The sequence below is a fragment of the Dipodomys merriami genome, unplaced genomic scaffold (assembly GCF_024711535.1).
Source record: "Dipodomys merriami isolate MVZ:Mamm:240054 unplaced genomic scaffold, mDipMer1.0.p SCAF_5, whole genome shotgun sequence".
Taxonomy (NCBI): domain Eukaryota; kingdom Metazoa; phylum Chordata; class Mammalia; order Rodentia; family Heteromyidae; genus Dipodomys; species Dipodomys merriami.
This window is the reverse complement of record NW_027206068.1, coordinates 25,599,312-25,627,277: the sequence shown is the minus strand read 5'-3', so window position 1 is coordinate 25,627,277 and position 27,966 is coordinate 25,599,312. Positions and strand designations below refer to the sequence as shown.

The 27,966-nt window shown below is 41.4% G+C and overlaps 1 long non-coding RNA gene across 1 annotated transcript in view; it reads left to right on the top strand.

The window, feature by feature from the left end:
• LOC138809569 (uncharacterized) overlaps positions 1-26,201 on the top strand; it is a 37,900-nt gene extending 11,699 nt beyond the window's left edge. Inside the window, exons 2-3 of the long non-coding RNA XR_011366893.1 lie at positions 17,400-17,462; positions 23,943-26,201. This is a non-coding gene — a long non-coding RNA (uncharacterized lncRNA). The remainder of the gene's footprint in view (positions 1-17,399; positions 17,463-23,942) is intronic.
• The last annotated feature ends 1,765 nt before the right edge of the window (positions 26,202-27,966 follow it).

Here is a 27,966-nt window from a genome sequence, read left to right as displayed (position 1 = left end):
GTGTTTATTTATCTTTCTATCCTAAACATGTAGGAGGGTGCTGAGCATATAGCCAGTGCCCAATAAGGCTGATGAGCCAATAAACAAATAAGCATGTTGATTTAATACACAAATATCAAAGACTAGAATTACCAATTTCTTTCTTTTTAATAGATTAGAGTTTCAAATTTGGTTGAAATCTTAATGTTATTTTATCTTTTCCAAATTCAGATTGAAATGTATTTTTCATTGTTTTCCATTTATGGTGGAATAGGTTTGTTTAAGAAGAAAATTGGTATTTGTAAAAAGCAAACCAAAAACAAAAATCACAAAATGAGAGGATGAAGGAATTTTTGGTGGCTGTGTTCTGCTAAACCATCAAGTTTTCATTTCCAGTGCTGTTCCAGATCTGATAAGACATGTCTTGCCATACTATTGAAAGAGATGTTGATGTTTAGTAACAGGAAGTCACCCTATGTTGCAACATAACATTCTGTACTGAATGGCCTCCCTTCTACCCTCTTTCAGAAGGAAGAACATCATTCAAAGTCAGTTTAAATATAACCAAAATGCCTGGCATGGCACTCCCTGAGATGTGGTAAGAATAATTCAGGAAATCTGCTACTGCTCTGCAAAGACATGTGTATATTGTGTAGGTGTTGTGTTGTATGTGTTGTGTATATGTGTGCAAGAGTGAAATCCCATACTTTGCATCAGATTCTTAAAAGTTAAAGCAATATGAAAAGTTATGGAGCAGAGTTTACAGATTCCATCTGTGTTGATGTATTGATCAGTTATGAGGCTTGGTGAAAAGCCAAAAATTAGTGGGGTCATTTGAATAACCCAATGTTTCTTCTTCTAAGTTATCCATTCTACCATATTCCAATGAAAGCATCAAAACAAATTTCCTGGTATAAGACAGCTATAATCCTAGTTATTCACACACACACAAAATGGGCAGAAATAAAACCTGGGGGCAAATCTCTTAGTCATGGGAAGAGCAACATTTGGCTCCCTGTTCTGCCTTGGTTTCAAACCATCCTGATTTTTCAGTAAACTTGGTGGCCCTTTCAAAGACCCACTAGGACCATACAAAACACCTGTTTCTGTTACTGCTTGGAAATTAAGACGGTTATTCTTCTTTTTGTCTTAAGATTTATCCCCAAAGTTGTCTATTCAATCAAAGAAAGCAACTCCTCAGTTTCATAGGCATCTCTATGAGACCGTATCAGGGTTATATGTGGAGACACACATTTCGGAATGTAGAGAAAAGAGCAGAAGTAATGAATCATAATCACATAGAAACAGATTCAATTTTTCCGGTATCTTTTATTTTAGTTAAATTTGGGATTAGAGAGTACATGTGGGGAACAAGAAGCAATCACGATGACTACAGGTGTAGGGCATTCTTCCTCTACTGGAAGGCTTGGTGATGTAGAAGAAGTGCATCCTGCTCAGAGTTCTGTGTGGGGTGGGGTCGAGGATGGAATGAGAAGGCAGATGAAGGCATCTAGAGGAAGTACACACTGTACCATCTCCACAACACACTCATGATTCTCCTGTGTACTTCCTTGATTGCTCATATTTCAATTTGTTTTATGATGGGTCGCTGCACAGTAAGACTTCTCATAGCAATATTGGAACGAAGGGTTGCATTTTATATATTTAAATATAGCATTCTTTCACCTTTTGCCCTCATCAGGTTAGACCTCCCTGCCACTGCCAGAGTCGTCAGTCAGAGGTGGGACTCTCAGTAAAATAATGGGTGTGTGGAGTGGGTGTGGGCTGGGATGGCTGGAGCTGTCATTTTGAAATTACCTTCCACTTTATTGCCAACATTATTTAACATTTTGGAAGTGTGCCAGGCTTCATCTTTGGGATGAAAGAGTTGACTGGCTAGATTTCCCACCAGCCTACTATGATAGATTTTTCTGCTAAACAGTAAAGATGTCTCCTATCAATTTTGTCTGTCTAAGTCCCAATAGTTTGATAATAATACATTGAATCCCCTTTTTCATTTCTCTGCCAAATTGAATGGTTCTTTTCCTCATCTTTTCACTTGCTTCCTGGAACTCTCCTCTTTTGCCTCGAATGGTTTTATGTTTCCTTTTATTTTCTTAACAGTTGCCAGTCTCACTCTAGCTAGGTTCCCCTCTGGCCATTACCTCTGGTTCCCCAGAGCTTAGTTGGTTTTTGTTATTGTTGTTGTTGTTTTTTTGTCATAAGGCCTGGGCACTGTCCCTCAGCTCTTCAGCTCAAGGCTAGCGCTCTACCATTTGAGCTACAGTCTACTTCTGGCTTTTTCTGTTTATGTGGTGCTGAGGAATCGAACCCAGGGCCTCATGCATGCAAGGCAAGCGCTCTACCACTGAGCCACCTTCCCAGGCCCAGAGCTTAGTTTTGATGCTCTGATCTTTCAACTGTATGCACACCTACTCCTTGGGGAAGTTTATTTTCTTTACGAGGACCATTGTAAAATCAGCATCTATGGTCTTCACCACTCATTCACATGCAGATCTTTATATGTTGGCCACTTCCAGGAATGCCCCTATTCAGTGACCCTGTAGTTCCTCACACTCAGAATGTCAAAATTTTTATGCAGTGGCTTGAACCAATAATGTGGCTTCAGTGTCATTTTGGCAAGATAAAAACAATAACATCATTCCTGTGGCCAGATAAAAATATTTGATTCTGAGAGTTAAAGGTTTTTTTCCTAAAGTATATACTATGTGTTTGACAATATTTTTATGGAGATACACAGGGTAAAAATCAAAGTCCCTTTCCATCACCCCATTTTATATTTCAATAACCAAAGCTAGTCAAGAATCAGTTATGTAAAGTTTTTTTATCAATGGACTTGAATGACAACAGTGTAATAATCTTTTGGCGTATGTAAGCAGTACTAATGTTTTCTTTGTCAGAGGTTCTGGTGAATGTGAGGCAGAAATGTCGTGTTCCAGGTGTGCTATAGGCTTGCAGGTATTGCTGTTTGTTTACTGTTGGCAGAAAGACTGGAAGCCAGAGCAGCCAAGTGTTTCCAGGAGGCTCCCAGAGCCAATCAAAGTTCAGGAAACAGAGACGCTACCTGGCAGCCAAGTGTTTAGGCCCCAGATGCTCTCCTCGCTGCCAGGGGCTACTCATGGGTCCACCTAATTCATGTGTGAGTCTGAGCCACGGGCTTACCTTCTCTAGGTGATTCTGATCTTTGACTGCTCATGTCTCTTCCCTGCACAGATCATGTCACAGGAACCATTCTGCTTCCTGAACCCCTGCTATAATTATTGTTTGGAGTGATCTTTTTGTTGTGGTGGTGGTGGTTGTTCTACCCTTAAAGTCTCAATTCTCCTCTTGTTGATATTCTCCATACACTCTCCCATACAACTGTAATTATTATATGTGGTTATAGGACTGAATTGGTAGTTTATTTATATACACATTGAAATGTGTATTATCATGTGGTATCTAGAGACTGTAGGGTAGATTAAATGGGAAGCTTGGTTATTTTAAAACTGTACAGGGTGTGACATTTGGTTATGGACATAACCAAGTCTGACAGCATTCTTCCTACAAAGAAACCACATGTGTCTTTGAGTCTGGTTTATGAGGCCTTTCTGTGTGATGTCAGCCACTCTAAGTGTAAGGACCTCTTGTCCCAGTGTTTCTTTTTATAATCATTGGATATTTTTAAATTCATTATAAACTGAGTCAATAGGTGAGTATTGCCAACTTTAATATGGTCTTTACTGGATAATTAAAATTTTAGAAACAAGAGGGAGACATAAGTCACAAGCAATTCGGTCTGAACAGGAGTGAAAATGAAATGAGTTATGTAATAATTGACTTAACAATTTTGTCTACAGCTCTGAAAGGCCAACCCAGGGTCTTACAGTTGCCACACAAGTCACAGGCAGGTGCCTGCCACTGTCCTGTCCTTATTCAATATGTGATTTGTACATATTGTTTGCCTTTTCTTTTTATGTTACAAACCATTTTTATCTTAACTCCTTCTAAGTATTAACTTCTAAACTTGTGGGAGTCTTGTTCTTTTTCTTCGCATATTATCTTGGCAAAATAGAAAGTTACCAATGTTATTTTCAATTAGGGAAACATATCCACTGATTTGTATGTACTTGTAATAAGGGCTATATGGCTTTGCTTTCAACACAAGAAGCAAGGGCTTTTCTTCAACATTGAAAAATATTTTTCTGTGACACCTTTCTAATCTAGGCTAACCCAGCAAGGAAAGGCCGTCAAAGGACAGGCTACTGTGAATTCCCGATCCCCTGCATACAGATAGTGGGTGGCTTAACAAGTGCCCATCTTGTACATGTAACTCAAATTCATTATCAACTCCACATTTCATCTTCTACTTTTTTCTTTCACATTTTCAGAGTCTAGAAAAATCTTCAAGCAGGTTCAGTCTTCTTGGCTCATCCTTTCACTTCCCAAAATAACATTGTGATAGAGACTTAAATGGAGTCTTTGATAGCCCTTTCCTTGTGGCCAGTGACTTTTTGTCCTGATCCTTTCTTGCTCTGTGTGTGTGTGTGTGTGTGTGTGTGTGTGTGTGTGTGTGTGTGTGTGTGTTTAATTCGCTTTCTCAGGCTGTGATGTAGTTCAGTGGCAAAGCACTTGCCTGGCAGTACAACATCCTGGGGTTCAATTCTCAATACCAACAAAGAAAAGACAAAAAATATACTTAGAAAAATTCACTTTTTCATATTCTAGTTCCTTGGACACCGTTTTTCTCTGTCTATAAGGAGAGTGCTTTTCACTCCAGAGAACATGAACTGAACTTCAAGAGTATCTTTATCTATTTTTAAAATAAGGTTAGTGATAGATGATTTCCTTTAACAAAAATTCTGGTCTGGAGAATGGCTTTCCTTTCTTTTTTCCTATTGATGAGACTTCAGGAGGTATGAAAGACACTGCAGATCACAAATATATAGAAAATCACATAGAGATGTAAGCCAAGATGAAAGGAGCCAGGGTCCTTAAACCATGAAGACATCATGCTCAGGCCACTAAGATAGTCTTAGATGCTACCTTCTATTTTCAATCTCACAGGCTGTTTATAAGTTGTAAGTTAAGGTCATTAACTCATAGTGTTCAAGGAATGTCAAGATGGTATAGTTGAATGTTTAGCTCTGGAAACTTGAGTCAGTATTTAAACAAGTAGCCATTTCTCTCCAGAAAGTTCTGGGTAGTTCTTATTTCAAATAATCTGTCCCACCGGGCACCGGTGGCTCACGCCTGTAATCCTAACTACTGAGGAGGCTGAGATATGAGGATCAGGGTTCAAAGCCAGCCCGGGCAGGAAAGTCCATGACACTCTTATCTCCAATAAACCACCAGAAAAGTGGAAGTGGTGCTGTGGCTCAAGTGGTAGAGTGCTTGCCTTGAGCTGAAAAGCACAGGGACAGCGCCCAAGCCCAGAGTTCAAGCCCCACGATCTACCAAAAAAAAAAAAATTGTCCCATGGTTCCTGTAAGTACATATGAGTTTAAAGTGTTGTGTTTCTCCTTTATGATGGGGAAAATACTTCATAGTTAGCATGGCTACTGAGGCAGCTATGTTTGTTGAGAATAAATGAAACTCCAAGTCCAATAGGTTTTAACATAAAAAAAAGTGATGTCTTAAGCAACCAAAAAATTGAACTCTGGGCTTCAAGGATGGTTTGATTTGCATTTCTTTGAAAATTTCTTGGCTCTGCTCTCCTCTAGTCTCCATCACCATCTTAGACTTTCCTCATGAGAACAAAGCTAAAGACTGCTCATTGATTCTAGTTGAAATTTTAGCTGGGTCCATGATTAACCAACTACAAGGTACCTTTCCCCTCAGAGCTGGGCATGACCATTCCACTAGACTGGCAACAGGATTTGAGCAGAGAGCAGAGACAAGGTCCTGCTTCCATTATTTTCTTTCTATTGTAGAATTTGAACATGGTAATAAGATTTTTTTAAATGACAGGATTCGTTTTATTTTACACACACACTCTCTCTCTCTCTCTCTGTCTCTGTCTCTGTCTCTGTCTCTGTCTCTCTCTCTCTCTGTCTCTCTCTCTGTCTCTCTGTCTCTCTCTCTCTCTCTCTCTCTCTCCCCCCTCGGGTCTTCACATACGATTCTTCTTCTTTTTTTTTTTTTTTTTTTTTTGGGGTCCAGTTGTGGGGCCTGAACTCTGGGCCTGGGCGCTGTCCCTCAGCTCTTCAGCTCAAGGCTAGCGCTCTACCACTTGAGCTACAGCGCCACTTCCGGCTTTTTTCTTTTTGCATATGTGGTGCTGGGGAATCGAACCCAGGGCCTCAGGCATGCAAGGCAAGCACTCTACCACTGAGCCACCTTCCCAGCCCACGATTCTTCTTTTTAAAAAAAATTAAATTAATTTTTGGAGAAAGTCTTGCATTGTTGTCTGGGGCTGGCCTTGGACTGTGATTATCTTAGCTACTGACTTCCAGTTAGCTGAGATCATAATCAAGAGCCACTACACCTGGCTTATTGATTGAGATTGTATCTCCCTGTTTTTGTCTGGGCTAGGTTTGAACCATAATTCAGATGGATGGTGATACTGCTGAAGAGAAAATCATCTGAGTTCTGTATGTTAACGTAGAGAGAAGAAAGAGTTCGGGGTCCTAAAGTTGTATGTCTCCCATGATAGCCTTGAATTACTTATGCCGTAGCTATAATATGGGGGAATATCTCATTTTATAGAAACCATTATTATTTTTGGGTCTCTGTAGAGTAGTAAATGAGGACACTAGGGTTCCTGTGACTCTTTTAGTAAGCCTCAAAAGTAGACTATTTATATAATATTATGTCAGGGGCTGGGAATATGGTTTAGTGATAGAGTGCTTGCCTACAATGCATAAAGCCCTGGGTTCGATTCCTCAGTACCACATAAACAGAAAAAGCTGTGTGTCAAGGGTTAGAGTGCTAGACTTGAGCAAAAAAAGCTCAAGGACAATGCCCAGGCCCTGAGTTCAAGCCCCAGCACTGGCAAAATACTGCTACTACTACTAATATTTGTCAGGTTAAATATTGTCCTTCTACCCTCATGAGATTCATATCCTAAAATTTGGAACTAGTGGATACAGTAAGTAGGGAAAGGGACTTTGCAAATGCAGTGTAATAAAGGTCTTGAGATGGAAAGATATCTTTGGATTTTCAGAGTGGGTGCAATAAAGTCACAAGATTCTTAAAAGAGAGAAATGGGGAAAAGAATCTGAGATAGATTACTAACTGTGAAGGTGGAGGAGGAGTCACAAAGCAAGGGAAGTGGACAATCTGCAGTGTTGAAAAAGGCAAGCAAATGAGCTATACCTCTGAGCCTCCAGAAGGGATCCTCCTACTGAGACCCTGATTTTAGCTTGTTAAGACTGATTTTGGACTTCTGACCTCTAGAAGTGTAAACAAATAAACTTATATTGTTTTAAGCTGTTAAGCTCGTGTTATAGGGTGTTATGTTATAGTAACAATAGGATTGAAGTATAAACATTTAGATATATATCCATTTCACTCTGATTCTCTCCCAGGCACACAGGATTTTTGCAAATGCTTGGTGGATAATAGATTGAATGCATTAGATATGAGAACCTAGCTCTCTTCTATTTATTAATCTAGAAAAAATATAAAACAATATTATTCTCTTCATTTTTTTTGGATGGTCCTGGGGCTTGAATACAGGTACTAGGTGCTGTCCCTGAGCTTCTTTTGCTCAAGGCTAACACTCTAACCCTTGACACACAGCTTTTTCTGTTTATGTGGTACTGAGGAATCGAACCCAGGGCCTCATGCATGCAAGGCAAGCACTCTACCACTGAGCCACCTTCCCAGCCCCTCATTTATTTTTCTGTTTTCGAAAATTCAAGGTTTTTTAAAATTTAAAACTATGTTGTTTTGCTAATCTTTTAGAGGTTTATTGTCATTTTAAATGAAGTAACAATTTTAACTTATTTTGCAATGTACAATAAACACACATGGATAACCATGAACCACATACGTAAAGGTTCTTTGTAGCCTTCAAAATAATTGTTTTTTGTCAGGCTAGCAGCTTGAACTGGGCCTGGGCACTGGCTCTGAGTTTATTGGAGATAAAGAGTCTAATGACCTTTCCTGCCCAAGCTGGCTTTGAATCATGATCCTCAGATTCCAGTCTCCTGAATAGCTCAGATTACAGGCATGAGCCACAGGTGCCCAGCTGCCTTCAATAATATTTAAGGGCGCCGGGCGCTGGTGGCTCATGCTTGTAATCCTAGCTACTCAGGAGGCTGAGATCTGAGGATCTAGGTTCAAAGCCAGCCCGGGCAGGAGAGACCGTGAGACTCCTATCTCTAATAAACCACCAGAAAACCGGAAGTGGCACTGTAGCTCAAGTGGTAGAGCGCTCGCCTTGAGCTGAAGAGCTGAGGGACAGCGCCCAGGCCCAGAGTTCAAGCCCCACGACAGACAAAATAATAATAATAATAATAATAATATTTAAGGGCATAAAATGATCCTCAGACAAGATCATTTGAGAGTGGCTATTTCAACCTAAGTCATATGTGTGAAATATTGGCCACAGCAATTTTATTTGCCATACTACATAAAGAGAGCAATTTCCTCTCAAAACATCAAGTAGAGCCAAGCACTGGTAACTCACATCTGTCTACTGTCTACTAGCTCCTCAGCAGGCTGAGATCTGAGGATCACAGTTTAAAGCTAGCCTGGGCAGGAAAGCCTATGAGACTTTCCCCCCCAGCCCCACCCTGCCCCCCTGTTGGTGGTAGGGCTTGAACTCTGGGCCTGGGCACTGTCCCTCAGCTCTTCAGCTCAAGGCTAGCTCTCTACCACTTGAGACACAGCACCACTTCCAGTTTTCTGGTGTTTTCTGGGTGTTTTATTGGAGTTAAGAATCTCATGGACTTTCCTGCCTGGGCTGGCTTTGAACCATGATCCTCAGATCTCAGCCTCCTGAGTAACTAGGATTACAGGCGTGAACCACCAGCCTCCAGCTTCCATGAGACTCTTATCTCCAATTAACCACCAAGAAAATAAAAAAATGGAACTGTAGCTCAAGTGGTGTCAGCTCTGAATGAAAAAAGCCAAGGGACAGTGCCCAGGCCATGAGTTCAAATCCTAATTACCCCCCTCTACCCACACACACATACACACAAACAAACATGAAGCAGGAGTACCAGCTAAGCCAATGTAGGATCTGTGTCCACTCTGGAACAATCAGGGTTACACACCCCCAGTACAGCTGGGGATGGTTCAATCTCAGTCAAAATATGTGATTCTACCTAATGGGAAGAGGCGCATATGTTTTCCATTTGGTCAATGAGACTGGCCAGCACATACCACTGTCAAGTTCTGATGGAAGCACTCAATTCTTACAACCACCCAATATTATTATTTATTTTAGAGCATGATGCACTTTCTGCCATCACTTCAACTCAGAAATATACTTGAGGACTGTTTCAGGGTTTAAAGTTCCGAATTTTTTTTCTGTTATTCCTAAGATTTTGATTGAAACGTTACCATTAGTCTACACTAGTCTTAGGAGACTGGCCATGGGCTCTTGTATCAGACAGATTCACTCACACTGTGCTTAGCTTTTGACTGAGACTCTGACTGAGAAAACAGCCTCATTTATATGATGTCCTTTTAAGTCCCTATGACACTACTGGGACAAAGCTATATTCTGATCCAGCTAACTAAATAATGTAATGCAAGTTTATAATTGACATAGTCTTTTCAGACTTAAATATGACAGTTCTTTGGAGAGTAGGTGGACTGTCAGATTTCTGGTCCCTCTCCTCTAGACTCCAGACGGCACTAAGTACTGGAGGACTGGCCGGGGAGGGGAGTGTTGTGAAGGCCGTGGAGGAGGAGGAAGTGCCCAGCCACATCCAGTTCCCAGGTGTTTTGCAGGCATTGTCCGCAGCTGAGGAAGGAGAGCCTTTTTCTTTCTCACCTTGGTTCAATCTTCTCTTCCCTAATACCCCTGCCCTGCTTGGTGGGTATGGTGACTGAGGACACCTTAGACATGAAAGCATTGGCAAATTCCCCAGCTAGACTTCGTGCCAAATTTTCCACAGTGAAACTAAAAGCCCTCAGGGGAACTAAAATGTGGCTCTCCTCCTGCATAAATGTGCTACTATAGGAATTCTCTTCAATGGCTGCCTTCACAAGACTGTACCTAGGGTGACTTCCTTCTCAAGGTGCTCAATAGAAAGCAGAGCTGATACTGCTCCAACTCCCCCACCACACTCCCCTCCTTCACCTTGTCTCCTCTTCCTCATCTTAAGGGATTTGGCCTAGAGAGGAAAGATTGGGACATGGACCTCACCCTGAGGAGCTAATTCTTGCTTTTCTCATGATTGATTATGCAGAAGAAGAAACAGACCTTCTCTGTGTTATGTAGACCTCTCCTCTATCAAAGTCACAGGAAAAAATGCTTCAAGGCATGATTCTGTTGTTTTCTTTTGTGCCAACAGTGGGGCTTGAACTCTCGGCTTTTTTTCCTGCTCTAGACTGGCACTCTTCTCACTAAGCCACACCTTGACTTCTGGCTTTTTGCTAGTTAACTGGAAATCAGAATCTCACAGTCTTTTCTGCTTGGGCTGGCTTTGAACCATGATCCTCAGATCTCAGGCTTCTGAGTACAGGTAGCTAGGATTGTAGGCAGGAGCCACTGGTGCCTGGTTTTCCTATGCTATTTTATGATCTCATTGTTTCTAAGGATAAAAATCTGGGACCCCCTCCCCCCAAAAAATCACAAAAGTCTTTTCTAGTTCTTCCTTGGGCCCCACCCCTTATCTCAAATGCCCACAAGATCTCATTTATATTTTCTCTATAAAATGAGAACCATGGCACTGGCATAATTAAATCTTTGACTACCCACATGTCTACTCAATTGACTTTTTTAAACTTTTAGGTGAAACTCACATAACATAAAATTAATCATTTTAAATATAATTAAATGACCTTTAGTATATTCATAGTGTTCGGTAACCATCACTGATTCTAAAAGATTTTTATTTGATCACACTCAAAGGAGATTCTATACCCATTAAGCAGTTACTGTCCATTTCTCCTTGCCTGAGCCCCCTGAAAGCCATCAATCTGATTTCTATCTCTATTAATTTACATACCTTGGATATTTCTTTTAACTGAAATTGTACAATCTGTGACTCCAAATTCACTCAGCATAAAATTTACAAGGTTCATCCATGGTACAGCAGGTATCAGGATTTTATTTGTTTTCTACATCTAAATAATTATAGTACCATAATTTGTTTATTCATCAGTTGTAGGACATTTGCATTGTTCCCATTTTTTGAGCACTGTGAGTAGGGCTGTTATGAATACTTGTGATCCAATATTTGTTTGAATTTGTTTACATGTATGCCTGGAATTACTGAGCTATATGTAATTCTGTGCTTAATTTGTTTCAGAAATTGATAAACTGTTTTATTCAGTGAACTGCAATGCATAAGACTTCTAATTTTCTGATATCTTTATCAACACTTGTTTTCCATTAAAAATTATACAACTATCCTACTGTGTAGGAAGTAATTTTTCAGATTAGGCTTTGATTTACATTCCTCTAAACCAATGATGAGACTAAGCCCTTACAAGATATATATTTTCTGTCATTCTGGACATTGCCTTTTACTTCTTAATGGTATTTTTTAGTTGTGGGGCTGGAACTCTGGGCCTGGGCACTGTCTCTCAGCTCTTCAGCTCAAGGCAAGTGCTCTGCCGTTTGAGCCCAGAGCCACTTCCAGTTTTCTGGTGGTTTATTGGAAATAAAAGTTTCATGGACTGGACTTTCCTGCCCAGGCTTGCTTTGAACTGCAATCCTCAGATCTCAGTCTCCTGAGTCGCTAGGATTACAGGCGTGAGCCACCAGCACCCGGCTTAATGGTAAGTTTTGATGAGCAAGTTATTTTTGTTTTTTTGATTTGTCGGTCGTGGGACTTGAACTCTGGGCCTGGGCGCTGTCCCTCAGCTCTTCAGCTCAAGGCCAGCGCTCTACCACTTGAGCTACAGTGCCACTTCCGGTTTTCTGGTGGTTTATTGGAGACAGGAGTCTCACGGTCTCTCCTGCCCGGGCTGGCTTTGAACCTAGATCCTCAGATCTCAGCCTCCTGAGTAGCTAGGATTACAGGCGTGAGCCACCAGCGCCCAGCTGATAAGCAAGTTTTTTAACTTTCATGAATTCCAACCTTTTTTTTCCCCTTTGTTGCTTGTACCTTTGATTCCATATCTAGGTATCCACTGAAAAATCCAAAGTCATGAGGATTTAACACTGTTTTCTTCTAATAGTTTAAAATTTTAGCTCTTACTCAAAATAGATCAAAGATCTAAATGTATGTTTTGTATATGGTGCAAAGTAAGGGTCTAACTTCCATACACTTGTCTGCTATCATCTAGCTGTCTCAGCATTAAAAAGACAATTGAAAGGTTTTAATATCTTGTCTAAAGTCAAGTACTCATATGTGTATACATATATCTCCATTGGCTTTTGTACTTTCTGTACTAAAACCAGACCTTTAAAATAAAATATTTCTGATTAGCATAAGATTTCTATCCATTATACTCTCCACATATAGCTCAAATCTGTTCACTGTTCACCTTTATCAAAGGTTACCAGTTTAGTCCATGCCTCCATCAATTCTCATCTGGACTCTGAGTGTTTTCCAGATGGAGCTACTCTTTCTTCTAGTGTTGATTTTTATTTATTTATTATTTTGCACCGTACCACTTCTGGCTTTTTCTATGATTTAATTGAAGATAAAAATCTCACAGACTTTCTTGCCCTGTCTGGCTTCAAACCATGATCCTCAGATCGCAGCCTCCTGAGTAGCTGGCATAACAGGTGGGAGCCACTGGTCCCTGATACCCCTGTTGACTCTTAACAGTCCTCAAAGGAGCTGCCAGAAGCATTTTGTTTTGGTCAGTCCTGGGGCTTGAATTCAGGGCCTGGGCACTGTCCCTGAGCTGCTTTTTTTTTTTTTTTTCACGTGTGTGTGTGTGTGTGTGTGTGTGTGTGTGTGTGTGTGTGTGTGTGTGTGTGTGAAAATACCGTACAGAGGGTTTACAATTACAATGACATGGGCAAGATAATGAGTACATTTCTTTTTTTTATGAGTACATTTCTTATCAAGCATTGATGCTTCTGCCTTTGTTTCCCCTTCCCATCCTTTCCCATTTCCCCCCATCCCCCACCATCCTCCCTGCTCCCCACCATCCCCCACCCTGCCAAAGTTGTGAAGTTCATTTTTTGACATAAGGTCTTGTACATCTCATTGTTGCAATGGGCCCACCTGTATTAATAGGGTCCACCTATTTAAACAATTTGTTTTTTTCCTTCCCCTCCACAAATTATACCAACATCAATTCTATGCCTCCATCAGAAAGAATGACATTGCCCCATTTGTTAGGAAATGGAAAGATTTGGAAAAAATTATATTAAGTGAAGTAAGCCAGGCCCAAAAAAACATAGGTCCCATGGTTTCCCTTATTTGCAATAACTAGTATATGTCTGAGACAAGCAGAAACAGTCAGATAAGTTGATGTTGGGCGAAATGAACCCTAAGATAAGGATGTGATTGTTTCTTACATATTTATAAGATGATTTCTTTGTTGCTTTGAATGTCCCTTCCCCATGGTATAACCTTGAGCTTCTTTTGCTCAAGGCTAACACTACCACGTGAGCCATAGCACCATTTCTGGCTTTTTCTATTTATGTGGTACTAAGGAATCGAACCCAGGGCTGCATGCATTCTAGGCAAGCACTCCCCACTAAGCCACATCCCCAGCCCTAGAAGCATTTTTTTTAAATTAAAAATCTGGTCATGTCATACACTGACTTTTATTTCCTCTTGTTTCAACTATAAATTCAAAATTGTTAATATCTCAAGGCTGTAGGTTCTGCCTCTGCTGTACCTCCCCCGGCCCCCAGACCCCTTCAGATAGTTACATACCAGCCTTTTGGACTTCTTGATGCTTCTTAAACTCACCAGGCTTTACTAAGTTCCCTCTGCCTGGAATAATCACTTCCTGCTCTTAGCTGTTACTCATCCTCCAGCTCTGGGCTGGCAGTGGCATTTCACATCTCTTCACTCATCCTTGCACCTTTCTTTCCTATCTCTTAAGGTCTAATCACTATTTATTCATGCCCCTTTACAATACTATGATTGTTTTGTGTTTTCACTATGCCTGTGTCTAGTCATATAAAAAGCAAATGAGCCAATGGCTCATGCCTGTAATTCTAGCTACTCAGGAGGTTGAGATCTGAGGATCATTGTTCAAAGCCAGCCCGGGTAGGAAAAGTCTATGAGACTCTTACCTCCAATAAAACACCAGAAAACCGGAAGTGATGGCTGTGGCTCAAGTGGTAGAGTGCTAGCCTTGAGCTGAAGAGCTGAGGGACAGCGCCCAGGCCCAGAGTTCAAGCCCCATGACCGACAAAAAAAAAAAAAAAAAAAAGCAAATGCTTGTTGAGCAAGTAATGAACAATAATGAATAATTCTTGTTGCCTTGTCAATACCTGCAAGACAAGAGTTGAGTTTGTTTATTCTCCAATAATTCATTAAACATTAGTTGAATGGTGCTAAATATTGGGAATAAAAAAATGACCTGACTTATATCATTGTAAGACTTCTGTTTATCACCTTTATAATAACAATTTTAATTTTTTTAAATGAGTAACAACTTCTGCACTTAAGGGAGTCCCAATCGGAAATGTAACAGCTGGGCACCAGTGGCTCATACCTGTCATCCTAGCTACTCAGGAGGCTGAGATCTGAGGATCATGGTTCAAAGCCAGTCCAGCAGGAAAGTCTGTGAGACTCTTATCTCCAATTAACTACCAGGAAACCAGAAGTGGCACTGTGGCACTAGCCTTGAGCTGAAGAGCTCAGGGACGGTGCCCAGGCCTAGTTCAAGCCCCACAACTGACCAAAAAAAAAAAAAATCCAGAAAGTGTAGTGACTATCTGATTGACACCAAAATATCAGATATGAATTCTCCTGGAACCTATAAATGTTACCCTCATTTGGAAAAAGGTTCTTGGCAGATGTGATTAAGAATCTAGAGAAGAGAGGTTATACTGGATTAACCAGATGCACCTAAATGTTATCACATGAATCTTTGTTAGCGGGAACACACACGCACATACCTTGGAGAGGGTCATGTAATGATAGAGGCAGAGATCAGAATGATGGGATCATAAACTAAGGAATGTCAGCAGCCCCCATAAACTGGTAAAGACAGGATCCTGAATTTCGGTGTTTCTAGACAGATTATGGTCCAATTGACACCTTGGTTTAACCCAGTGCTATTGCTTGCCTATTTGTAGCCTCCAGAACAGTGGATGGAAGAATAAATTTCTGTTGTTTTAAGCCACCTAGTTTATAGTAACTTATTATAGCAGCTGCAGAAAATTAATGTAGACAGTGCTGAAAGTACAGCTTACAAAACATTGTAAATGGAGGCAAGCATCAAGGTGGCTGCAGAGGAAAGTGCTGCCTGGAAGGGGTCTGAGAAGGAATCTCAGAGCAAGAGACACCGAGCTGGCTTTTAAAACATAAGCAATCTTCCTGGCAGCAATGGGGTCAGTGTATAAGGAAGATCATTCCTGCGGGACCAGCAGTGTGTATGAGGGCCTGGGGGACACATAGAGTATTCATGGGAGCAGACCATCTGGGGTCAACTGAAGATAAGGATGGAGAAGAATGATGGGAAATAAGGAAGTAGAAAATCAAATTGTCACTAGACTGTGAAAGAATTTGCATGTTGTGGTAATGGGTTCAACCCTTATTTTGTAAGTCATAGGAAACTTATGGCTTGTGAACTTAACATGAATAGTGAACTGAAGTTAAGTGAGACCAGCTCAGTTCTGAGAGTTTATATCTAAGAATAAATACAGCTGAATCTTTGCCCCTTTGTAGCTTAACAACTAAAAGGGAAAACAAAGAAGGAAGCAAACGCATACTCTACCCAAATACTTGCTATAAGACTATGACAATGGTCAGAGGTGATAAACTGAGGCAGTAGCAGTAGGGACAGTGGAATGGCACTAATTGGACAGCATCTCCTTGGTACATACTTCAGGGACTTCAGATTTATAGAGCACAGAGTGTAGGAGAGGAAGGGCTCAAGAATGAATCGAGGATGTAAGCTTGTCAGACTGAGAAATAACCCATGTATAGAATTGTTAGGGGAGAGGCTCAAAGCATCTAGTTCTGATTAAGGCTAAGGAATAGCCAAGTAGAGACTTCAGAAGATACTTAGAAATATCTATTGAGAGTGTGTTCTAAGACAGATCTGGAAAATGTCAGCAAGAGATGAGACTCAAAAGGCATGAAAGGAAATGAGGAAGCAGATTATACAGGACAAAGGTTAGAGCCCTGGACAGCACCAGAACTGGAGAACAAGGTGTACAGCTGGTATAATGTACCAAAAGGATTATCATTGTGAAAGAGTTTTCTGCAGCCTTCTAAGTATTGACAGTTTGGGTAAATTCCCTTATTTGAAAGACTTTTGGGTTTCTTCTGGGAATCTGGTAGTCTATCTATCTATCTATCTATCTATCTATCTATCTATCTATCTATATCTATCTCTAAATCAGAGATAGATATAGATAGAATTTTTTTTGCCAGTCCTGGGGCTTAAATTCAGGGCCTGGGTGCTGTCTCTGAGTTGCTTTTGCTTAAAGCTAGCACTCTACAACTTGAGCCACAGCACCTCTTCCGGCTTTGTTTTATGTGCATGCTAGGCAAGCACTCTACCACTGAGCCACCTTCCCCGCCCCAGACAGTCTATATTGCCTGCCTAGACTCCCACCTAAGGATAACACTGCAATCTGGTTAGCCAGAACAACCACGTCAATAACCAAACCCTTAATACATCATAAAATAATTAATCCAGTGAGCACTTAATAATTTGATGAATTGGTTGATCATAATGAAAATGGAAATGTCCCTTTGTCTAACAGTTGGGCCATATTCATCACCATTCCTTGAGATAAGCATTTTTCAGTTATGCACAGATTGGCAATTACCGTGAAGCTATATGAGCCTGTTTAAATTAATGAACATCATAACTCATTAACCTCTTGAGACCTCATTGCATTCTAAGTGTTACTGGCAGACTTGAGGCTTGAGCAAGGGAGGGCGAAATGAGGAAAGAAAGAACAGAATATAAGACAGGAGGAAAAGAAGGGAAGTGGTGGGGGTGGGGGAAATGAAGGAGAAATCAAGGAGAAAGGATAAAGTAAGTTTATCTGCATTTGTTCCTAAAGGTAGAATGAATTGGTTCCAGCAATCACACAAGCAGCTAGAAGATATATCCAGAAGCAAATACATTGATATTAAATCTAGGCTCCAATTCTTTTGAGATCTTAGGCTGATTACCTTCATATCCTTTATCTTTAGGTAGCACAGACAGAAGTGGACACCCATGTTTCTGGAACTATGTTTAAATCCTGATTTTGCCAGGTAAGAGCTATCTGACCTTGGACAAATTACTTAACCTCCCTCTGACCTGGTTTCCTAATGTTTTAAAGTCAGGGAAAAAAAATAGAATGCCCTTTATCAAATGGTTGTGCTCATAAATGAGTCAATACTTGCAAAGCACTTAGAACATTGTGCTTAATAATGTTGTTAGCTATTAGCTATAAAATTGTAACAATTAACTTGCAAAATATTTGCAAAATGTTCCTAGCACAATGCCTAGCTTACAGAAGGTGCACATTAAGCGGTGACTTCCCTTCCCTCAGCCCCTCAGATGTCCAGGTGGGGAGGGGGAGGGGGAGAGGTGATGGATAGAACAGTGGCTGATCTTTAACTCTACTGGGCCCAGCCAATTCACTTGGCTCTGGACCAAACAGATGGAGTTCCACATAGGGATTTATTATAATTGGTTGGGTTTTTTTTTCTCAAAGCAATTTTCAGAGTAGTTATACAAGGCCTAATAAGTTCATAGTTAACTTTGCAACAGACTCCATAGCTCCCCACTTTGAAGGGTAAACTTGGCATGTGCACAGCATGCTGATTAAAGCCATACCAAAGATCTAAGAGTGTAGAAATGAAAGTCCATACTGGTTGAGACTCCAAAATGGGAATTACTGTACTGTTTACCCTTTTTGTATACAAATTGAGCACAGAACATGGTATGAAAGAGCAAAAACATTCCTTTGTACAAGTACTTAAAGATTTTTTTTTAAAAAGAGCAAAGCAAGTGTTTTAGTTCCTTTCCTAACTACTGGATATATACATATAAAGAGCACATCTATACATATGCATGCATGCACACACACACTTTTTACAACTTACTAGCTGCAAGACCACCTGGATGACTGAGAAAAAAAAATCTACCCTTTCCATGTCTAGCACAATTCTTTCAATCCAAAAGTAAAAAATAGGGTAGCTATAATCCTAAGCAGACACATCCATGAATAAATATGGAGAACTTGGCCTGGTGATTTTACTCCTATCCAGCTTGAAGATCCTGTTCCTCCTCTTTGGTCCCCCTCCAGATCCCTTCCTTCCCCTGAGGTTTCATGTTTATTTTATACTGCGCTACTTAGGGGACTTTAACCAACCATAGTAACTAACACATTCCCTCTGGGGCTGGCAAATGTAGACAACACTAAGTAGTCTAGAGAGGAAGGAAGGTAGGATAGCTATATGAGGAGACAGGCAAATAAGATCATTAAAAATTATCTCAGTGAGACGTCAGCAAATCTTTAGGTAGGAGCTAAATCCTAGCTGCTCAGGCGGCTGAGATCTAGGGATTTCAGTTCAAAGCCAGCTTGGACAAGAAAGCCCATGAGACTCTTACCTCCAATTAACTACCAAAAAGCCAGAGATGAAGCTACGGTTCAAAGTGATAGAGCACTTGAACACGAAAGCTCAGGGAGAGCAACTAGGCCCTGAGTTCAAACCCAGGGCTGGCAAAAGAAATTAAAATTAAAAAATTAAAAGGGCCAGACTCACACTTTAAAACTAGGAAATAAAATATGAAAAATCCCCTCTGACCACGCCTACTTTTATTTATTTTATTTTATTTTTTTATTTCTTTGTCGGTCATGGGGCCTGAACTCTGAGTCTGGGCACTGTCCCTCAGCTCTTCAGCTCAAGGCTAGCGCTCTACCACTTGAGCCACAGCACCACTTCTGGCTTTTTCTGCTTATGTGGTGCTGAGGAAGCGAACCCAGGGCCTCATGCATGCAAGGCAAACACTCTACCACTGAGCCACCTTCCCAGCCCATCACATCTCCTTTTAGATACTAAGTTACAATGTGGGAGACATAGAAATGCGATCTGCCTTGCCTTCTCTGAAAAAAACAAAACATAACAAAACAAAAAAACCCAACAACACTTTTTATTTAAAAGCTGTTAAGTTTGAGGGCAGGTAAAAAGACAGAGGCTGGAAGGCATGCCTAGGTACTAAGTTTAGTCCTAAAGCCACATCTTGTGCTTTAGGTGAGCATAGATCTCATCTATGTTTGAGGAAAGTAAACAGCCCTTGTGTTACCCACCTTCAGAACCATAGTCTAAGGAATTACAAGTTGCCAGAGGACCTGACCATGTGTATCCTCATTTTCCTTCAGAAAATATAAAGCCTCAGAAGTGTCGCTGTGGCTCAAGTGGTAGGATACCAGCCTTGAGCAAAAGAAGCTTAGGGACAGTGTTCTAGGCCCAGAGTTCAAGCCCCAAGACTGACAAAAGAAAAATGCAAAGCCTACTGAGAGGAACCTCTGCAAGTCCTTACTCTCGCTTAAGGAGCAGGAAATGTTTCTCTCCCCTCCCTCTTTTTTTTTCTCCTTTATCCTGTTATACCAAAATAAAACCTTTAAAAAATCTACCTGTTTGTCAGACACCTTGATGGCATGCTTTTCCTGCATGGATCTCAAGGACCTGTGTTTTTACATGGAGACTGGGAAGTTGAGAAAACCCTCTCACCTTTCCTCCTTTATCCACTGACAAGAGCAGAACACAAATCTGGAGTTTGAGTCCCATCTCTACCACCTTTAAGGCTATAAACTGCTCAATTTTCATACCTTGTTCCTTGCCTCATCTTTCCTCATCTATAAAATAGGGATACTAGAAGGCCCTGACTCAACTAGTGGGGATTTAGGAGATGGTTAAAAGGGATCAAGTAAGTGGTCAGCCCAAGCTCTGACTCATGATAAACAGGCAATAAACGGTTGCTGTTCTTCTTCATAAATCAGGACGAGGGCTCAACACCAAGTAGACTACTTCAGAAAAAATTATTTTGCCCACCAGTTATGGATGAACAGCCCCTACTCACCCTGTGAGGAGAGACTGAGTTCAGCATAAACATAACAATGTGCTAATCACATAGGCTTTTCTGGGACGTGGCTGTCTTAGTGTTTATTGTGTCCTGGGCTATTCTTCCTGCCCTGCTGTCAAGGTCATGTGTCAATTGGCTTAAAAACCCTACTGAAATTTGGTTGCTAAATACCCATCTTTTCCTCTTGATATGTAGAAGCCTAAACAGTCCAAGGGGTGTGAGACACCCTGAGGAACATTTTCCAGAGATTAGTGCAGGGAGGAAGTGTGCACACTTGCCAAACTAAGCTAGGAGCGGGTCATGATGGATCTGTTATGCACTAATTCCTACATTTCTACCATCCCCTCCTCTGTGAAGATTTAGGAGCATCTCTTCTTTCTCACCAGTTGGCTCTGGACTAACTGAGGTGACTCTGAAATCCAGAAGTTTGGACTTCAGTGGGATACACTGGCTTCTACATATACTCCCAACATGAGTTTGAGTCCCAGAGAAGATAGAGCTAGGCGGGGGTTGTGGGTAGGGGAATGGATAAGAAAAAGTTATTTGTAAGAAGAACCTGAGGGAACAGAAAGGGAGAGATTTAGATGGCATTTAAGAGCATTAGAGCAGAAGTGGCGCTGTGGCTCAAGTGGTAGAGTGCTCGCCTTGAGCTGAAGAGCGGCGCAGGGACAGCGCCTAGGCCCAGAGTTCAAGCCCCACAACCTACCAAAAAAAAAAAAAAGAGCATTAGGGCAGGTAGGTCACAGGCTCCATGGAGCCAGTGGTGTGATTTTTGCTCTCAATTGGTTTAAATGGGTTTTGATTGAAATTGAACTGATGTTTCAGTTTTATACATTAAGGATCCCTCTTAGGTGGGTACTGGTGGATCATGCCTCTAATCCTAGCTACTCCAGAGACTGAGAAGATCATGGTTTGAAGCCTCTCAGGCAGAAAAGTGCAAAAAATTCTATCTCCAAAATACCCATCAAAACGCAGGGAAGAGCCAGTGGCTTACCCCTATAATCCTACTACTCAGGAGGCTGAGCTCTTAGAACCATGGTTCAAATCCAGCCCAGTCAGGAAAGTCCATGAGACTCAACTCCAAATAAAACACTCAGAAAACTGGAAGTGGCACTGTGACTCAAGTGGTATAGTGCTAGCCTTGAGCTGAAGAGCTGAGGGACAGAACCCAGGCCCAGAGTTCAAGCCCTATGACCGCCAAAAAAAAAAAAAAAAAAAAAAAAAGCAGGGCAGAATGTATGATTGAAGTGATAAAGCACAGCCCAGAAAGCAAGCTGAGCAAACATAGGACCCTGAATTCAAGGCCCTGCACCTATGGAGGAAGTGAGTGCTGTGGCATCTCAGAGCTTGCCTCGTGCCTGTCCCACTGTGTTCTTTCAGCCATGTTTTCCCATTCTGCCCCAGATCCTTGAGTGTCAATCAGCCTCATAGGCCTCATCATCCCAGGAACTTCATGGCAAACTAAGTTTCCTTCGGAAGCCCAGCACCCATTTACCTTGGCCTAGCTAACTCTCCTTTATTGGTTCCTCAGGCTTTCCCTCTACTCTAAGCCCCAAGTTTAAGTTAACTCCTCTTGTTTTTCTTTAATGGTTCCATGCCTTTCACTTTCTCAGCACTTACCATAATGTGAATTTATTTGTTTACTTTCTTTATGAAGACATTTAATTTTTTCATGGCACATAGCAATTGTACATACTCATGACATACAATGTTATGTAGACAGTATGCAATGATCCAATCAGGGTAAGTATTTCCCATACCTCAAACGTGTGTGTGTGTGTGTGTGTGTGTGTTTGTGTGTGTGTTTGTGTGTGTGTGTGTGTGTGTGTGTGTGTGTGTGTGTGTGTGTGTAAGCCCTAGGGCTGGAATTCAGAGTCTGAGTGCTGTCGTTGAGCTTTTGTGCTCAAGACTAGCAGTCTACCACTTGAGCTACAGCTCCACTTCTGGCTTTTTGCTGGTTAGTTGGGGGTAAGAATCTCATGGACTTTCCTGCCAAGGATGGCCTTGAACCTCAGTCCTCAAATCTAAGCCTCCTGAGTAGCTAGGATTACAGGCATGAGCCACCAGTACCTGGCTTGCTTCTTTCTTTATATTGGCAACATTCAAAATTCTGTCTATATACAATAAATTCTTGAACTTTGTTTTTTCTTTTATTGTCAGATTCCTTCTCTAAAAATCCAGGATTATGGGGACAATATATTATCTGAAGGCACACAAGAAAACCTCTATTCATTTTTGCTAAATGAATGAACTTGGGTTTTGAAGTATCTCTCTCTCTCTTCCTTTCCTCCCTCCTCCCTCCCTCCCTCTCTGTCTCTGTCTCTGTCTCTCTCTGTCTCTCTGTCTCTGTCTCTGTCTCTCTCTCTCTCACTATTTTACATTTTTAGAAAAGGGGGAGCAATACAAGCAAGAATGCCTAGGGGGAGGATGAGGTTCATCATTAAAAAAAATAGAAAACAGTCTGGTATAATGTTGAGTGACACTAATCTCCATTACCAGGGTGGGAGAGTGGACTGAAGCAGGAAGATCACTTGAACCTAGGAATTAGAGACCAGCCTAAGTAACATAGGGAGACCTATCTCGAGTACGTTTTTTCTATCTCTTATAATCAGTCATGGAGATCTAGAGAAGAGACAATGAATGATTTTCTCAGGGGAAGTCTTAGAAGCCATTGGCCCTAATTATTCTGTGGAAGATTAATAAAGACAGATAGGTATCCCAGCCCCATATCAAATGTATTCCTCCAGAAGCACTAAACTGGCCAAGAATGCAATGAGCCAAACCTGAAACCAGCACAGCATGGTTTCTATGAGATTTGAAGCAATGTGCAGCATGACAGTGTATAATGATGTAAAATGCATTCCCATGACCACCACCAGACCATACTCCTCCTGGTATAAATCATTCATCAATCTAGTACCAACACAGGAGAAAGAGGATGCTGCTAAAGGGAGAGAAAATTTGCCATGACCCAAAAGACAGAAATGTAAAAGCTGGTAAATACATGTATGCGCTGCATCTTTAGTTGTATGAGGACAGCAGTGACAACTGTCAGGACAATCCAGAGACAGCAAATGTGAACAACAAATCTGAAAGCATATGCATATAGATGAGATTAGGTAGCTGGTCACCTGCTCATGCAGTGCCAGGTCTGTAGTAGGTGCTCAGGACATTTGCTGAATTGCAGAATGCAGTCAATCATTCTTTACGGCCTGCAGTTTTCTCTGACTCATTCCAAAGTCTAGTCCATTTCCAAAGGAACATTGCCTTCCACACAAGTAAGGAACATTCTATCTTCCAGGTGAAATTCTTACTTTCGTGGTTTATTGAAATAGTTGTTTGAGAATAAGGCTGGAGATTCCTAAAATCTCCATTAATTCTTTAAACACAGGCACATTAGCCTATTTGTGAGGGTTCATTTATCAGAATCCTGCAACAGAGCCCAGAAATAAGTAAAAATGTAGTCAGAATTGTGTGTTGTGTGTAGGTACGTGTGCTTATTTCACCCATCATTCAGTCTGATCAGAAAAAGTCCTATAGAGTGTTTCCTTTACAGTGAAGCAACTGAGGTCCAAGAGTTAAGTGACTTGCCTGATATTATGGGTTTAGTGAGTTGTGAGGCCCAGGACAATTATTATTCTATCCTATTCTCCCTTTAGACTCTGCAGTTCCTGAGCTATGAGCTGCCGCATGCCAACAAAAGCCAACCTGAGAAGCAAGTGTACATTACCTACAAGGGACTAGAGACTTGTGTACTGCCAATTAACCCTATACATTTCCTTGGTATCCATCCAATGCATATTTACCCTATGTCAGGTACCATTCTAGGCCCTTGTGATAGTAAATGAAAGAGTAAGAAAAAAAAGGGGGCTGGGGAGGTGGCTCAGTGGTAGAGTGCTTGCCTTGCATGCACGAGGTCCTGGGTTCGATTCCTCAGCACCACATAAGCAAAAAGAAAAAAAGCCGGAAGTGGCACTGTGGCTCAAGTGGTAGAGCTCTAGCCTTGAGCTGAAGAGCTGAGGGACAGTGCCCAGGCCCAGAGTTCAGGCCCACGACCGGACCTCCCCCCAACAAAAAAAGTCTCTACTCTCCTTGAGCCTACCAAAGAAGAGACATTCAATAAACAAAACAAGTGAGTTGCATGTACAGTATGCCAGATGGAGATAAATGGTATGGACAAAAGTAGATTGGGGTGGAGGAGGCCGGGGCTGGGAAGGTGACTCAGTGGTAGAGCGCTTGCCTTGCATGCATGAGCCCCTGGGTTCGATTCCTCAGCACCACATAAGCAGAAAAAACCAGAAGTGGTGATGTGGCTCAAGTGGTAGAGTGCTAGCCTTGAGCTGAAGAGTTGAGGGACAGCGCCCAGGCCAGAGTTCAGGCCCCACAACTGACAAAAAAAAAAAAGTTGATCAGGAAAGAATTCAGAGTACCAAGTGGGAAAGGTGATGCTGTGATTTTAAATTGGGTGATCATTGAGCCTAGTCTTGAAGGAGGTGAAGGAGTAAGTCATGGAGATTTGGGGAAGGGGTAGAGCGTTCCCAACAGAGGAAAGAGCAAGCATAACAATTCCATTACAACAAATTAATGTCACTTGTGGCTAAGAGGATCCTATGGAAGGAAGATTCAGTATGTGGCTCCTATAAACATAATTTTTGATGAAAATGGATAAATTCTGAGTTAATCTATAAGCCCACAATTTAAACATCTGGCCTGTAATTACTAGAGAGGAAATCAATATTTGAGTCTTGGACTGTGGTTTGCATAGGAAATAATCTTATAAATCACATTTTCATTAGGGAAAGATTTAACTTATTAACTAATAATTTACTCACTGTGAACTGTTGCATAATGTATTGATCAAAACCAATTCTTACATATTCTTACATATGCTTTTGTTTATGCTATCCCATGGGGCAAAGGTATCAGAACACATAACTCACCAGCATGTTCTGGGTACAATGGACTTGATTTGGTTACAGCTACACCCTGTGCTACTCACTGTGCTACTCACTGCAAGAAGTCTAAATGTACTTGTGGATTTTCTGCTTTCCACAGCTCAAGTTTAGGTGATAGAATAGTAAATAAAAGAGTGTGCCTCTGCCATAGGGGTTAGCCAATAATTGCTGGTTTTAAAGATAATCACAACCCTGGGTAAACGTACAAGGCTGCTGACTGGATTTCACCCTAGGCCAGGCCTTTAGTGTCCCTGGTTCAGCATTAAGTTCTTGCTCTGACAAGGCCCAGTGTGCATGCTGGGAATATATAAGCGAACTACAACAATAAAAAATGGTTTCTGTTTTCACAGAGCTTCCACCTCCAGAAAATACAGGCAATAAACAGGGCCGATCAAAAACACACCATAGGAGAGTTTAACTGGAGAAAATCAGGAAGCTCCTCTTCTGAAAGGCCACTGTGAGCAGAGACCCACAGCACCAAAAGGCCCCCCAAAGCGAGATGCTGTAGTGATGATATCTTCAATCACTTTTGCATGAAAACAGCAAAAGCAGCAGTGTTCTGCTGGTCATCTGGATCCAAACTGGATCCAAATTTTCTTGCGGGAGCTAAGAAAAAGGATGCTTGTTCTTACTAAGAACAACTATTACTTACTTTTAAAGCCAGAGTGAGTCAACAGAAACAGCTCACACCTGTAATCCTAGCTGCTGAGGCGGTTGAGGTCCAGAGGATTGCCATTCGAGCCAGCCCAAGTAGAAAAGTACGCGAGACTTCATCTCCAACACAACTATCCAAAAGCAGGGCTCGCATCATTTCTCAAGTGGCAGAGTGCCAGCTAAACATGTGTTAAGCTCTCAGTTCAAATCCCAATATCTTCCAAAAAATATTTTTAAAACTCATAAAGTCAGTTGTTGTTGTTTGTTGTTTGGTTGTTGTTTTTGTCAGTTATGGAGCTAGAACTCTGGGCCTGGGCACTGTCCCTGAGCATTTCAGCTCAAGGCCAGTGCTCTGCCTCTTGAGCCACAGCGCCACTTCTGGTTTTCTGATAGCTAATTGGAGATAAAAAAGTCTCACGGACTTCCCTGACTGGGCTGGCTTTGAACCCTGTTCCTCATAGCTAAGCCTCCTAAGTAGGTAGGATTACAGGCGTGAGACACTGTCACCCCTCACCCAGCTTTTTTGTTTTTAGTATACAATTGTATGAGTGGTTTTTGTTGACAGAGGAGTCTTGAACTTAGGGCCTAGGCTCTTAGATTTTTGATGCAAAGCTGGCTTTCCACCACTTGAGCCACACCTCCACTTCTGGCATTTGGGTGGTTAATTGGAGATAAGAATGTCACAGACTAGCCGGGCGCTGGTGGCTCACGCCTGTAATCCTAGCTACTCAGGAGGCTGAGAGCTGAGGATCGTGGTTCAAAGCCAGCCCGGGCAGGAAAGACCATGAGACTCCTATCTCCAATAAACCACCAGAAAACCGGAAGTGGCGCTGTAGCTCAAGTGGTAGAGCACTCGCCTTGAGCTGAAGAGCTGAGGGACAGCGTCCAGGCCCAGAGTTCAAGCCCCACGATCGACAAAAAAAAAAAAAAGAATGTCACAGACTTTTCTTGCCCAGACTGTCTTGGTACTGCCATCCTCAGATCTCAGCTTCCTAAGTAGTTAGGATTTCAAATGAGCCACTGGCTCTGGTTTGTGTGAGTTTTGACAAACACATACAGAAGGTACCACTGTAATCAAGATAAGAATGATTCAATGACCTAGAAAATTCCCTCTTAGGTGAACCACAGCTTTTTTTTTTTTTTTTGTGAACATATCGTACAGAGGGGTTACAATTACATGGGCAAGATAATGAGTACATTTCCTATCAAGCATTGTAGCCTTCTCCTTTGTTTACCCTTCCCATTCCTTCCCAGCCTCCCCACCCGCCCCACCCAATCCTTCCCCTCCCCACCAAAGTTTTTTTTTTGTTTCTAACGCATTTATAAGATTATTTCTTTGTTGCTTTGTATGACCCTCCCCCACAGTATAACCCATGCACTGTATTTGATGTTGGTATAATTTGTGGAGGGGAAGGGGAAAAACAAGTCGTTTAAATAGAGATACAGGTGGACCCTTGCAACAATGAAATGTACAAGTTGTTATGTCCAGAACTTTACAACTTTGGTGGGAGGGGGGAGGGGGGAGGGCTGGGGGGGTGCTGGGGGAGGACGGGAAGGGATGGGAAGGGGAAACAAAGGAGGAGGCTACAATGCTTGATAAGAAATGTACTCATTATCTTGCCCAAGTAATTGTAACCCCTCTGTACAGTATTTTCACAATAAAAAAAATTAAAAAAAAGAAAATTCCCTCTTACAGTTGCTTACTCGTAACCCTCTTCTCATTGCCAGCTCCTAGCAACCACCCTCCTGTTTTCTATTCCTGTAGCTCTTGCCTTTTCCAAGAATCCTATTATAAATGACTTTTACAGTGTAACTTACTTCACTTAGCATATTATATTTGTAATTCATCACTGTGGTGTGTATCGAAGATCAGTTACTTTTATTACAGAGTAAAATTCTTTTAATGCATATATTAGGATTATGCCAGTGCCTAAATGAGGATTATTGTGTTGTATCTGGTTTGGGGACTGTGATGAGTAGAGCCACTATCAATATTTCCATCGATTTATGTGATGTACATAAACACATATATTTGTTTTTCCAGGCTAGGAAAAATTAGGAGCAGGATGGCTCC